Genomic DNA, 13,782 nt, shown 5'->3' on the forward strand with positions numbered 1-13,782 from the left:
CAAGCTACAAGCTGGGTACAGATAGAAAGACACCACTTCATGCTTAATTTAATTATGGTAGGTGATTAAGCAAGTTATGAGGAAAATGTAATTAGCACTTAGGGAGCAATGGGTGGATGCTAAGCCAAGAGAGAGCTAAGACTCATTATCTGTGGTGGGAGAGAGGAAGGGTGGTAGAGGTCATCACCAGCTGGATAACAAGGAAGGATTAATTGAGGTGAACTGAAAACTGCTGGTGAGGTCTCTACTGAGCCCATGATTACACTTTTTTTTTTTTTGCCTTGAGACAGTCACCTTCTGAAGGGTTTTATGACTATCCTCAGCACCCTGACCCAGGGAGGGAAAAACAGTTCCTGTCATTGGAGGAGAAGGTTCAGTTTTTTCCCTCTACACTGGTGTTCTGCTGATGGAGGATGCCAACTGAACTCAGACACCAGAGCGAAAAGAGTAGGCTGATTTTACTGTTAATAATCAAAGGACATAACTATGTATTACAGAAAATAAGCAGTAAGAAAGATACAGGGTAGTACACTTAATTATTACTACATACAGTTAAGCAAGGTGATGCACCTAATCATCACTACGCAATGGGGAGAACAGTGATTAAGAAAGAGCCATCACCACTTGCATACGTTACCAACATCCAAACCTGCAGTTGCTGAGGAGCCCTGGTTACAGCAAGGATTTGGAGAACCTTTCTCAGCAAGTGGGAAATCCTACACAATGCATACATCCACCCATAGGTGAGGCATTCAAATTGTGGCAAGTGGGTGCAGCCTTATATACCAAAAATCATCAAGCCAGAATGACTTGCACCTTTGTTTTGAGCGGAAACATCTGGTTTCATCCTCCTGTTGGATTCTACCCAAAGCCTGGCCAGGGCTTGGGGGAGGGGAGAACCAAGGGAGTTTCTAACAGGGCCAAATACTTGGGTTCTCAGCCTTGAACAAGGTTAAACAAGGAAAGTTGGATAAAGTTGGATACGTTCTCACAGCATTTCATCCTCACTACTGATTATATTCTGTCTAAGCTACATCTTTCACTAGTAAGCATACATATTTCATTAATGATCAGATACTAATAATTAACACTAATGGTAACACAGATTTTACTAATTAACAGATACTAATAACAGATAACATTTAGTTGTGAGGTTCATCTAGAGGTCAGCTTTGTTTCAGGGCCTATTATTCAGGCCCTAGCACTACAACTGGGTGTGCCCATCCTTGGCCGTTTATCTATGCATAGTCAGTCAGTCTGCAGTTTAAGTTTCAATGAGCCTCATTCAACTCTTGTCTGTGCAGCAGCTCATGTTTAAGTGCAGGGAGGATTGCGCTGTTGGTGCTGTGGGACAGAGTTGTCTTCCCGGTGTTTGCCCCGGGCCTAAGGCTTTTCTTCTTGGGTCTTTTTCATTGTGAGGCAGACCTGAGTGATGAGCCAGCAGTGTGCCCAGGTGGCCAAGAAGGCCAATGGCAACCTGGCTTGTATCAGCACTAGTGTGGCCAGCAGGGACAGGGAAGGGATCTTACCCCTGGACTCGGCACTCGTGAGGCCGCACCTCGATGACTGGGTTTGGTTTTGGGCCCCTCACTCCAAAAAGGCCATTGAATGACTCGAGTGTGTCCAGAGAAGGGCAACGAAGCTGGTGCAGGGTCTGGAGCACAGGTCTGATGGGGAGCGGCTGAGGGAACTGGGGGGGTTTAGTGTGGAGAAGAGGAGGCTGAGGGGAGACCTCATGGCCCTCTACAACTCCCTGAAAGGAGGGTGCAGAGAGGGGGGATGAGTCTCTTGAGCCAAGGACCCAGCGCCAGGACAAGAGGGAATGGCCTCAAGCTGCGCCAGGGCAGGGTCAGACTGGCTCTTAGGAAGGATTTCTTTGCAGAAGGGGTTGTTGGGCGTTGGAATGGGCTGCCCAGGGCAGGGGGGGAGTCCCCATCCCTGGAGGGGTTGAAGAGTCGGGTTGACCCAGCGCTGAGGGGTCTGGTGGAGTTGAGAATGGTCAGTGTGAGGTTCATGGTTGAACTGGATGATCTTCAAAGCCTTTTCCAACCGAGGTGATTCTGTGATTTAAGGACAACACAGCAAAGGCTAAGAAACCGCCAGATTTAATGGTGGCCTAAGGGGGTGCTGGTGTCTAACAGGGGAGACACTAGTGGCTTTGGATGTGGAGGACCAGTGTTCCTGGAGGCCACAGAGAAGAAATCTATGAGGAGCAGTGATGATGGGTCACCTTCTCTAGAAGCCACTTAAAGACCAAAAGACAATTCCTGGTTGAATGCCAGCACCCGGCAAAGGGGTGAGCAGATTCTGTGCACTGGCACTTTGGCTTCCTGACCCCACCGCTTCTCAGTAGCAAAGAGAGAACAGACCTACAGCCATGGGTTGCTGCCCCCAGGCTCCTCTCCATTCACGACAAGCCTGGTGCCAGACACCCCACAGGACATGTCTGGGAATCAGGGCTGGAAGAGCAAAGTGCAATGCAGGGTGCAGAGACTTAAAAGACGTCACGCATTGCCTGGTCCCTTGGGAAAAGCCAAAGACCCCCTGGGGTTTGGCCACCCCACCTCATGTCCAAGGGGAGGATGAGGAAGGCTCGCTCCTGGCCATGGAGCAGCGGTGCACAGGCTGCAGTGGCTAGGGAGGGCTGGCTGTGCCTCGGTGTGGTGGGACAGCCGTGCTGCTGGGCTGTTGGCACTCTCTGCCTCCCAGCCCTGCTCCAGTGGAGAGCCCATTAATAAGGCTTTCCAGCCTGTCACTTCCATGCTGAATCCTTTGAAAGCCGTGCTCCTCTGGGCCCATTAGAGGGAGGAACTGTCTCTGCCAAAACATATGGGGCTGTCAGGCTCTGTCTGGCTGTTGCTCTGAAAGCTGCTGCTGCTGCTCTGGCTGTTTGCTGATGGGGGGGGCGGTGGGTAAAAGCCGTCTCAAGGAGACTGTGATGAGGATGGAGGCTTGGTAAGGGGCTGGAGGAAGATGGAAGTTGAGCTGGGAGGGATGCTGGTAAACAGCGTGATGGTAGGTGATGGGCTACTATAGGAGGACGTTGGGTTAAAAGCCAGCCAAGGGGCAGCTGGGCAGCTCAGGGGGAGCCTGGCGTGCTATGAGTGTGATGGTGGGAGGACTCTAAGGGCAACTGGGGTAAACTGGGTGGTGAATATTGGGTAGGTATGTAGGGGCAGTCTACGGCAGCAGAAGACATGGCTGGTGGCAGAGTTGTTTGGGATTTCGTGGGGAGGGAGAGGATGGCAGCAGTCCTGGGTGGCTCTATGAGGACAGTGCAAAAGGGAGGCTTTGGAAAACATCGTGCGGTCACACCAGCCTGGAAGTTGCTAGGTACATTCCTGACATTGCCTGAATGCCGCTGGAGTTTCTCATTAACCAGTGCACCCGCCCCCCAGCTCCATTTGCAGAGACTGAAGAGGATTTAATGGAGTCCCTTGACTTTTTCCTCTGAAATATTCATAGGTTTTAGCAGTCCATTTCATGCTCACCTCCTCCTCCATTAGAGAGCATTGGAGAGGGACTAGGTGGAAAGTACACTGCCGTGGAGCCAGGGAGACAGATAAAGGGACCTGTGGCTCTGACCAGAAGCTGCTGGGAAGTGACCCACTCCTGGGCTGCTCCCGGTCTCTCTCACCAGGCCCGCAAAATGACTGGAAATGAGCCCTGGGCAGCATGCACAGGGAGGTGATTAATACAGTGGGAAAGGAAGGAAACCAATTAAGCAGAGAGCGCTATCTGGAGCTGCTGGCCCCTGTCACAGGCATACACCCCATGTCTGTCTCCCTGCCCGTCTTCATAATCTGCAAGGCCAGGAGCTTTGTGAGAATTGCACAGGCTGACGAAAAATGCCTGGAGGCAATTAGTTTCCTCCTTGCCTCAGCAATAATGCTGTGCTAGGATACAGGGAAAGTCCAGACCTTCGATAAGACAGTGCAGGAGTGTGTTGGATTTTGGGGACCCTGTCTACAATACCTGACACAGCAAGGAGCCTGCTGGGAAGTGTGGAGAAAGGGTGTAATAAATAGTACCATTGCACTCTGCTGCCTGAAATGTCCCAAAAGATCAGGGCCATCTCAGCATCATCTGCTTCATCCCACCTTGCACAGAACAAGAGCAACTGGACTTGTGGCGCATCTCACCATGATATAAAATAGATCCTTCTCAAGTATACTCATTTCCATTTTCTTGTTTTCTGTCTCTCCAGTTTGCCATTTTCTAAACCTGTTCGGTACTAAACCGGGGCTCTAATAGTCTAACTAACTGATATGTCCCCACCAAAGCCCCAGAACGAAATATCTCTGAGATTTTGGGGGTGGGGAGAGGTACAACTCTCTGCTCCAAATTCAAACCTCTTTTGCAGCAGCCACACTCCTAAAACTTGCAGCTTAAAGTCCTAAGTAAGTTTTTATCAAGGACTCCACAGGCTACAGTAGAACCTGCATAGTGCCCTAAGAAAGCAGATTGTTCCTGTGCCAGTGCTATCATAGCAAAAAGTACAAGAGGTGCTCAGCAAGGGGCTCCCAAGTCCACTTGACTTCTCTCTGCTTTAGTACTTGGATGAACCAAAAGAGCAAAATCTTCACCCTAATGAGTTGTTCACTCTGGCTGACAGAGACAGAAAGTGGAATTATAAATATACAAATTCCTGTGGTTCCTTCCTGCTGGATTAAAACCCAGAACAAAGTCCCACATGCAACAGCACCTATTTATTCTTGCTCTCAAAACACTTGTCAGGCTGCTTCCCCTTCCCTCCCATACACACACACAAGCACGCGTGCGCGCGTGTGCCCCGGCAATCAGATGTTTATGTAAGTATTTGCAGGATGTTCCGCGTCTCCCTGAAATGGTAATCAACGTGCCCAGAATCAGCTTAATTACTAAGCATTCATCATACACCCACAGGCTCTTCCATGGCAGCTCCACACAGCATCTCTGTGAATGAGTCTGCATTCTTTTTCCTCTGCTGCCAAACACTGCTCATGATCAAGAGCTCAAGCCCTTACATCTGAGCTGTTGGGTTGTCTGGTTATTTATTTATTTCCAGACAGGGAGAGAGAAGTTTGTAAAGCAGTGGCAGTGCACGAGCAGACACAGAGAGCAGCTCAGGGTGAGACTTGGCTATTTTTGTGCACCTTTTTGCAGCACTCTCTCCATGCAGGATAGAGACATGAATGATCCCAGTTTTAAACAAGCCAGATCAGAGGTTTAAACATGCCCAAGTCCATAGTCTGGCAATTAACTCTCTCTGTAGAAACGGTACAAATCAAGAATCTAAGTACCAAGAAGTGTGAAACTATGAAATTTTGTTTTCCATAGGTTGCACCCTGACACATACAGGTGCTCAGCAGGTAGGTACCTGCACAAGAACCAAAGAACGGCTTGGTTTAGCTGAGACTGTCAGAAAACACTGAGGTAAGAAAATAAAGCACTCTCTGAGGTAGCGAAGTGCATCTGCTGTAAGGAAGAGCACCATTCATGGCTCATCAGAACTGTTCTGAAGGATCTGCTGGGCTGAGGCTGTGGGCATCTGCAAAGATCATGGTCATGCCTCCACTTTCTGTCAGTGCCCCACAGCAAACAATCCCACGTATAACTTCTCAGGTGATTTCACAGAGGTACTAAGCACAGGTGGAAGAAAGATTCAGGCTCCCCCTCATCGCTCTGTAGTTGCCATCTGCCTCTGTTAACCTGTCAAGGTTTGGACTCTTCACACAACTGTGGCTGACTTCATTTCCTTCCCTGTGTCATTGCACTAGCAAAACCCACGTGATGATCCTATCACAACATCACAGAGTCTGGAAGCATTTAAGGCCATTAAGGTCACACTTCTCTAGTTTATTGCTTTCTTGTGGAGCTTGGGGATCACAGAGCCCAGACCCAGGGAACCCCTTTCTGTCTCTGCTGTGCTTGCCATCACATGGCAAGAAGTCTCAGTTCACCTAAAATACAAATCCTGGTGTCAGTTGTGCCCTGAAACAGGGATACGATCAAACCAGCATTTTGGTCTGAAACAAGGGGGAAGCTCACAAACACGGGTTCACTTCTCCACGTCTGCACACAGGAGGTGTGACTTTTCCTCTCTGTTCATACAGAAAAATTCTAAAATGGCCAGAAACCATTTTGCCAAATCTTCCACGTCCCAGTTTATTAGCTATTTAAGACCCTTCATATGAACAGGCCTTTGCTCACACAGGCACTTGGCTGTTGGTTGCCATCACAAGTAAACAAGATGCTCCAGCAACACCTGGGTGCCCAAATGGCTGGCCAGCTCTAGCCATTCAAATTCGGTTTTAGCAATGCCAAGGCTGTCTCACATCATTGGTGATGCCTCCAGACCTCAGAAGCCTGTCAGCCTTAGCACCACAGTATTTCTATCATGCTGTACCCAGGAGTTGTCAGTACTCTAACAACATTATCCTCACAACCCCTGGAGCGCCATGAGAAGGATGATTATTACAACATAGGGCTGTGAAGTCTTAGACCCTCAAGACATTTTGCGATACCTACCTCCTGGTTATGCAGCAGGGCTCTGTGCCTTGCCCAGGGGCGTGGGAAGAGGCTGTGGCAGAGCACACAACCGAGCTCATCTCTCAGGATTTTGTGCAGATCAGATCAATAACTACTCTGTTCCAAAGTATTTATTCTGCAGGGAAGAGGATGGGAATACAACATACCTTTAAGCCTTGTTAAAAATACATGCCATGAAGACAGCTGTCTTCTAAGGGTACAAGTGTCTCCAGGGATGATCTCTGGGGGATGCCTCTGTAAGCAAAACACCCAACAGGGAACAAGCTTCTTGGGACCGTCGCTGTAGGTGAATGCTCTGCTAAGTGAAATGCCTCAGGAGAGCACGTACCCGCACAGTGTGCTGCCTACCTCCGTCTTTCCCCATATAGCACTTCCCATCCTCGTGGCTCTAAATAAGCCTGCTATAGTCACAGAAAAGGCTTCACATGTACGCTAAGGCTTTCACAGAATCATCTCGGTTGGAAAAGCCCTTGAAGATCCTCCAGTCCAACCATGAACCTCACACTGACCGTTCTCAACTCCACCAGATCCCTCAACGCTGGGTCAACCCGACTCAAACCCCTCCAAGGGATGGGGACTCCCCCCCTGCCCTGAGCAGCCCATTCCAACACCCAACAACCCCTTCTGCAAAGAAATCCTTCCTAAGAGCCAGTCTGACCCTGCCTGGCGCAGCTTGAGGCCATTCCCTCTTGTCCTGGCGCTGGTTCCTTGGCTCAAGAGACTCATCCCCCCTCTCTGCACCCTCCTTTCAGGGAGTTGTAGAGGGCCATGAGGTCTCCCCTCAGCCTCCTCTTCTCCAGACTAAACCCCCCCATTCCCTCAGCCGCTCCTTGTAAGTTTAGTTCATCTTTATTAAGCTCATAAGATCAAATTTTAAACTAGAAACACCTCTTTAGCTCACTCGGCTGCTCACCAGTAACCACCCTGCGCCAGCTGAGCTGTGCACAGAGCCTTGGCACTGCACATGGGCACGGGCCTCCGCTTGGGAACACGCACAGTCAGCCACCCCTTAGGCTTTTGTTAGTAGCCAGGTTTAAATGCCAGTCATTCAACCAGCAGTACAGCAACGGCCACCTGAACTGGACAGCCTTTGCCACGTGGTGTGAGAGGGAAAGAGAATGAGGATTTCAGGAGGCCTTGGCATAAGGAAGGCAAAGCACCACTGAATCAGTGACTGGGGTGCCCCCCTTGCACTGTGCTGGGGAAGAGGGGTCAGGGGCAGCAGCACCCCGGTGGCACTTCAGGGTTTGGAGATGGGGCAGCCAGAGAGCCACGCAGCCTGCATGGCAGCTGCAGCAAAGCGTCCCTGTGCTGCTCAAAACAGACCAGCCCTGCTTTCTGCTGCGGTTGCGACTGCTAGAGGGGAAAATTAGATTTGCCTTTTGTTCAGCAAGCCTCACGGAAAGCCTCAGCTGATTGAAAAGCAGAACCAGCTCATGGTATTGGGTATTGGCTCAGTTGCGAGGCACCCCCAGAGTTGTACGTTCTCCTCTCTCAGCTGGCTCTGACAGCTCATGCTGGGGTAGAGGCACTGCGTCCCCACCACAGAGACATCAGCCTCCTGTGGCAGCTTTCCCCACTGCCCTGCTTGTGGTGGAGAAAGCCATATCTTTAAATGATGGCAGAGATCCTTGGGATCCATCCTTTGCTACACCAGGCTCAAAAGCCACGATGCATGCCTGTACTTCCTTGGCTGACCACGGATCCCTCCCCGACACACCCTGCCCTTGTCCCATTTTTGTCCCGCCGGAGAATGTCACAGCACATCCTGATGACATGTAGCTAAAGAAGGGGGCAGACCGCCCTCCTCTTTTCCTCACATTAACCGTACTGTATTCTGGCTGGTCACCTCAAAGGCAGCTCCTGTAACATTTTCTGTCTCAAAGGCACTGATGCTGGAGCAGCATTTAAATTTATGTTCCATAAAATATTTTTTCCATAAACCATTTTTTTCATAAGCCATGGGACAGATTGGAATCTGACAGGTTCAGCTGTTGCTGGATGAAGGGAAGAGCAGAAGCGACAAGAAATTTTTAGGAGAACTATATTAAACTCTGTGTAGGATTCTGATTTAGTAGTAACAGCAAAGTGAAATTTGAGCTGATATTCCATTATCCTGTTTGCAGTGCACTCTAATAGCAGCCCCATTCATAAAACAGTTCAGCTCCTGTCCTTTAGTGTTGATCTATTTGTTTTGCTCTAGACTACTTTTCAACAGGCAATGGATTTGCTTTCCTGTGTACTTGTGTGTATACGAGAGGGACAACATCTTTCCAGGCTACCAGCCTTGTATTCATGTGTTGGATCATGAGAATATATCCACATCTCAACAGTGCGTTATTTCATGTGGGTGTCCCTCTGCAAATCTCTTTATGGACACTTGGTCAGCTGCATTTCTTTTGCCAACATCTGGACTAGTTAGAGGGCAAAGTGAGCAGATACGTAATGAAAAGAGAGAAAAGACAAAAGGCTGGGCTAGGAAAGGGCTGAGGCTGGGGACGGAAACTCATTTTCTGTTTCCACCTGACCAGGTCCAAGTGACCCGTTACAAGTGCGTGACTTGCCTGGTTTTGCAGAAATCACGGTATGCAGTCTCACCGGAGGGTTGCAACGCCTCTCCCACTAAGCCTGGCTTGAACCAGAAATCCTTTGTTCTCTTCTGCTCTGCCCTCGCTCGCAGAGTCAGGCTGTACAGCCGGCACCCAGGCAACTGCAGAGCATCTGCCAGCGCACGGTGAGGGATGAGCTTCCAGCCCATCACAAGCGAAGGTGCAATGTTCTCGTTGCGCTTATTCGTGAAAATTTTGTCCCTTCTTGTTGGAAATTATAATAATGGGCCTCACTCTTTACTGATATTTTCTTAGCACCTCTGCAAGGTGAATGCAAAGCGCTATCAAATCCCAAGGGTATCATTTTACCCGTGCTTTCTGGTGGCGTGACAGATAAATCACCCTTTACAGTGAGTTCAGCCTGAATTGTTGCCCTTCTCTACTCCCTTCCTATCAGATACTGCAGCACCTCAACCTCCTTCCCTGTCTCCCAGCTCCTGCAAGATGTGCAGCTACTTCTAGACAGCCTCTTTCTACACCACTGTTAGGTTACTAAGCAGCTGAGATAAAAGGTTTCCACCTTCATAAATAATCAATGTGGGCCAAATGGCTTGTGCTTGCTCAACAAAATCATGCACTAGAAACAGAAATGGAAGAGATAAACACTAACTGTGCAAGGAGATTAACCACCTAACACCAGTAAAGGTGGAAAGGAGATTCGAATAATAGAGAAACGAGAGAATAAGAGTAGAAAACAAGGGAGGTGAGCATCCGTTGAACACTTTCCTATATAGCCACACTTCTTTTATCTGTTCATAAAGTGCCTGGAGACTGGCTTGGATTTCAGGTAATTTGCTCATTACAAGGAAATTATTAGAGCAGCCTGGTACCAGCCAGCACACTCCAACTCCTGGGTGAGTCTCAGGCTCTGCCATTCTGCCCTGCTTGGCAGGGCCCCACTGCCCCTGCCCCTGATGGTTTACCTACAGTCATTTGCTGGCACTGGAGGGATGTAGATGTACAACCAGCATCAGAGAGACCAGCGTCAGGGGTCTTGCTGCAGGCACAGGGTGTGCACAGATCAATCACAGCCCTTCTCCAGAGCTGCCTCTCCTGTACAAAGGGCAGCTCAGCTAAAGAGGTTGTCCAGTAAATTAGATTTCTAAGGTAAGATTGCCATTACAGAACAGCATGACTTCAAGGCTCCAGAGTAGATGCCTGTCCTTTGCCTCTGTGGCACCTGTCAAGCACAGAGTCCCATCACTATATGACATGGGCAAATCCCTCCTGTTTGTCATCGTCTACATATAATAACTCAGATGTAGGAGAGGAGCTCACTAGCCAGCACAGCAGACTCATGGGTGTCAGTATATCAGTGCTGATTTTCACCATGTGAGTAACTGGCCCTTAAAGGAGGTGTCTGTGCCTAGAACCAAAATTGCACAGTAATCACAGTGATCTTCTCAGGTGACAGAGCTGCTGGGTGAGCACAAATAGTGTCATCATGCTGTTACTCCTAAGAAACTGAACACACAGACCCAGGCCCGGCTGTCAAGCCTTCTTCCTCAGTCACGGGTGACCCTGGTGTGGGCATCAGGTGCAAAAGGCTGCACGGGCTCCCTCCCCATGACACGTGCCTCTTCCCACCCTCGACAAGCTGATGTCTCTTAGGGCAAAAGGGTACAAAGCAGAAAACCAACTACCTGTCACAGAGGCAGAGCAGGAGAACGCAGTGGCATTGCCAGTGTTTTGGAGACGGACAGGGCCAGAGTTCAGCAATTCATTAAGTGAAACTGCCCAGCTGGCTGAGGAAGGGGACTGTTCCCTCTGGTATACAAGCAAAAACCATCTTACACAGCTGCTGTCCTTGTGCCCCAAGCCAAAACCTCCCTGACCCTAACCATGATCAGGCCATCCCAGTTTTTCAGACTGTCGCGTGAAGCTGAGCACAACATCAGCTTTTGCCCACTGGGGTAGTGATGACTTCCTACTCCTGTTCACCCTCACTGCAGACAGAAATCGCTTGTCGCAGATAGGAATGAAAAAAGGTGGAAGGGGGGATAGCATCAAAGGAAATTCACCCTCCCGCTCTGAACAAATGTTTTCTCAGCTCTAGTATTTATATAAGAGCGAGGGGGATCGTTAAAGGGCAGGGAGGGAGAGCTCTGAGGGTGCAGACAGGGAGCAAGGGAGTGTGCGGGAGCACTGGATTCCTTGGGAGATAAAGTTTCATTGCTACCGAGTTAATCTCCTGAGCTTCTCATTGCAATTTTGTCTCATTCAGTGCCTCTTGAAATGAGTTTTCATTTGTCTGTCTGGTGCTAATTTTCCCTCATTTGCCACATCGAAGCCATCATTAGAGGCACAAAGTGCCTCCATTGTCTTTTTTTCCCTTTCTTCAGTCACCCTCCTTAGTGCCCCTTCGTTTGTTAATTCTGCTATTACTCAGTTGCAATCAGCTCCTGTTAGTCTGATCTGGCTGCCTCAGGAGGCCCCATCCCTCCACTGCTTGAGGACACATCCTTGCCCGGGGTAGCTGCCTGGGGCGGGGGACAGGGAGGTGCTTTAGAGAAGTTGCAAACTTTTATTTGCAGGTGTTACAACCCCATCCCAGAGGCGTTTGGTCTCTTTCATTATTTCCATTTCAATTAGCTAACGGGGGTAAGAAGAGTAGAGAAGGAAGAGCTTTGGACAGCATTGCAAATGCTCTCTGAGCTTGTGGTCGTTGCCCTCATGCTGATTCAGGGTTCGCTTGAAGCCAGGAGCTGGCTCTCAGCTGCCGGCTTCTTACAAAGAGGCGCTCAGTTGTGCCCCCCAGGGAAGTAAAACCTCTGCATCTAGCAGCCAGCAGCACAAATCCCCATGTCTTCTCCGCAGCCCTCAGGTCCCCAAGCACACCAAGGGGTGCAGCTCCATAGAGAGATGGTCCCCTACATCATCCTCGAGGAGACAGCAGCCCAAGGCCACGCTTGCACACTCATCCCTCCTCAGCCACTTGCTGCCAGATCACTTGGAAGTAAAAAGGCCTGACTAGGTTCAGGCATATGATCACATTTCTGTCCCTCTAACAGAGCACACAATACGGATTATGCTGAATGGTACTGGGGCCGTGTCAGCTGGATCACCATCCTGCAGCGTGGGAGGTTTGCCCTGATGCCTGTCAGCAGCTCTACTGTGCCAACCGCCACCCCAGAAAAAAACATGCAGGAGAGCAATGCACCGCTACCAGCAAGAGCAACTTGCTGCAAGAGCAGGGCACTGTGCTCATCCCCACCTTGTGCTGCGGATGGAAACAGCAGCACTGCTCCCTCCTCTGCCACAGCTGCAGTGAGAGAAGCCTCATGCCGTTGTTGGAGTACCAGAATTGCCAGTGCTGCTGTACCTGCCAGTCAGAGAGGGATCTGGGGGTGTTGATTGACAGCCGGCTGAACAGGAGCCAGCAGTGTGCCCAGGTGGCCAAGAAGGCCAATGGCATCCTGGCTTGTATCAGCACTAGCGTGGCCAGCAGGGACAGGGAAGGGATCTTACCCCTGGACTCGGCACTGGTGAGGCCGCCCCTCGATGAGTGGGTTCAGTTTTGGGCCCCTCACTCCAAAAAGGCCATTGAATGACTCGAGCGTGTCCAGAGAAGGGCAACGGAGCTGGTGCAGGGTCTGGAGCACAGGTCTGATGGGGAGCGGCTGAGGGAACTGGGGGGGTTTAGTCTGGAGAAGAGGAGGCTGAGGGGAGACCTCATGGCCCTCTACAACTCCCTGAAAGGAGGGTGCAGAGAGGGGAGATGAGCCTCTTGAACCAAGGAACAAGCGCCAGGACAAGAGGGAATGGCCTCAAGCTGCACCAGGGCAGGGTCAGACTGGCTCTTAGGAAGGATTTCTTTGCAGAAGGGGTTGTTGGACATTGGAATGGGCTGCCCAGGGCAGGGGGGGAATCCCCATCCCTGGAGGGGTTCAAAAGTAGCGTCAACATAGCGCTGAGGGATCTGGTGGAGTTGGGAACGGTCAGTGTGAGGTTCATGGTTGGACTGGAGGATCTTCAAGGGCTTTTCCAACCGAGATGATTCTGTGATTCTGTGATTCTGTGAATTGCAGCTGGGGCTATCACCAGCAGCTGCCTTCAGCAAGAGAAGAGCTTTGCTTAGTGGCAGGGGGCTTTGCTGAAGGTGTGCAAGGCTCTGTGGTGAAAGGAAGACCTCAGGCTGGGTAAAGTAACATTCATGGAAAGATGCAGTGAGCCTACCCCTTCCTTCTCAAGACAGACAACCAACACAGAAATGCTGGTGCCAGGAAGGGGGTTGTCTTGACTCTGCTAAGCAAACTAGTAAAGTCAGCAGCCAGTGAGATGATCTGGGAGAGCTCTGGCTCCACAGCCAGAGAAGTTCTCAGGCCACTCTGCAAATGGGTGGTGGACCCACAGGCAGGCACAGCAGCCTTTATTTGCACAGGCTTCCCAAACCACATTGCAGGGAGGATGCAGTCTTACCTCAAGCTTGCCATCAGCTCCTGGGTGCTCTGGCCAAATGCACAGTGCCTGTGTTTTCCACGACTTGTGCCAAGTGAAGCCACTTTAAGTGAGCAGTATGTCCCTGAGGCAGAGCTCCTCCAGTAATGATGGTTGTGCCACCCTTATGTCCAGAGACCCAGCTGCCTCCTTGTATGACCTGGTTTATGCTGTTACTTGCTGTGGGCTCTGGCACCTCGAGGAG

The sequence above is a fragment of the Strix aluco genome, chromosome 2, assembly GCF_031877795.1.
Source record: "Strix aluco isolate bStrAlu1 chromosome 2, bStrAlu1.hap1, whole genome shotgun sequence".
Classification (NCBI taxonomy): Eukaryota; Metazoa; Chordata; class Aves; order Strigiformes; family Strigidae; genus Strix; species Strix aluco.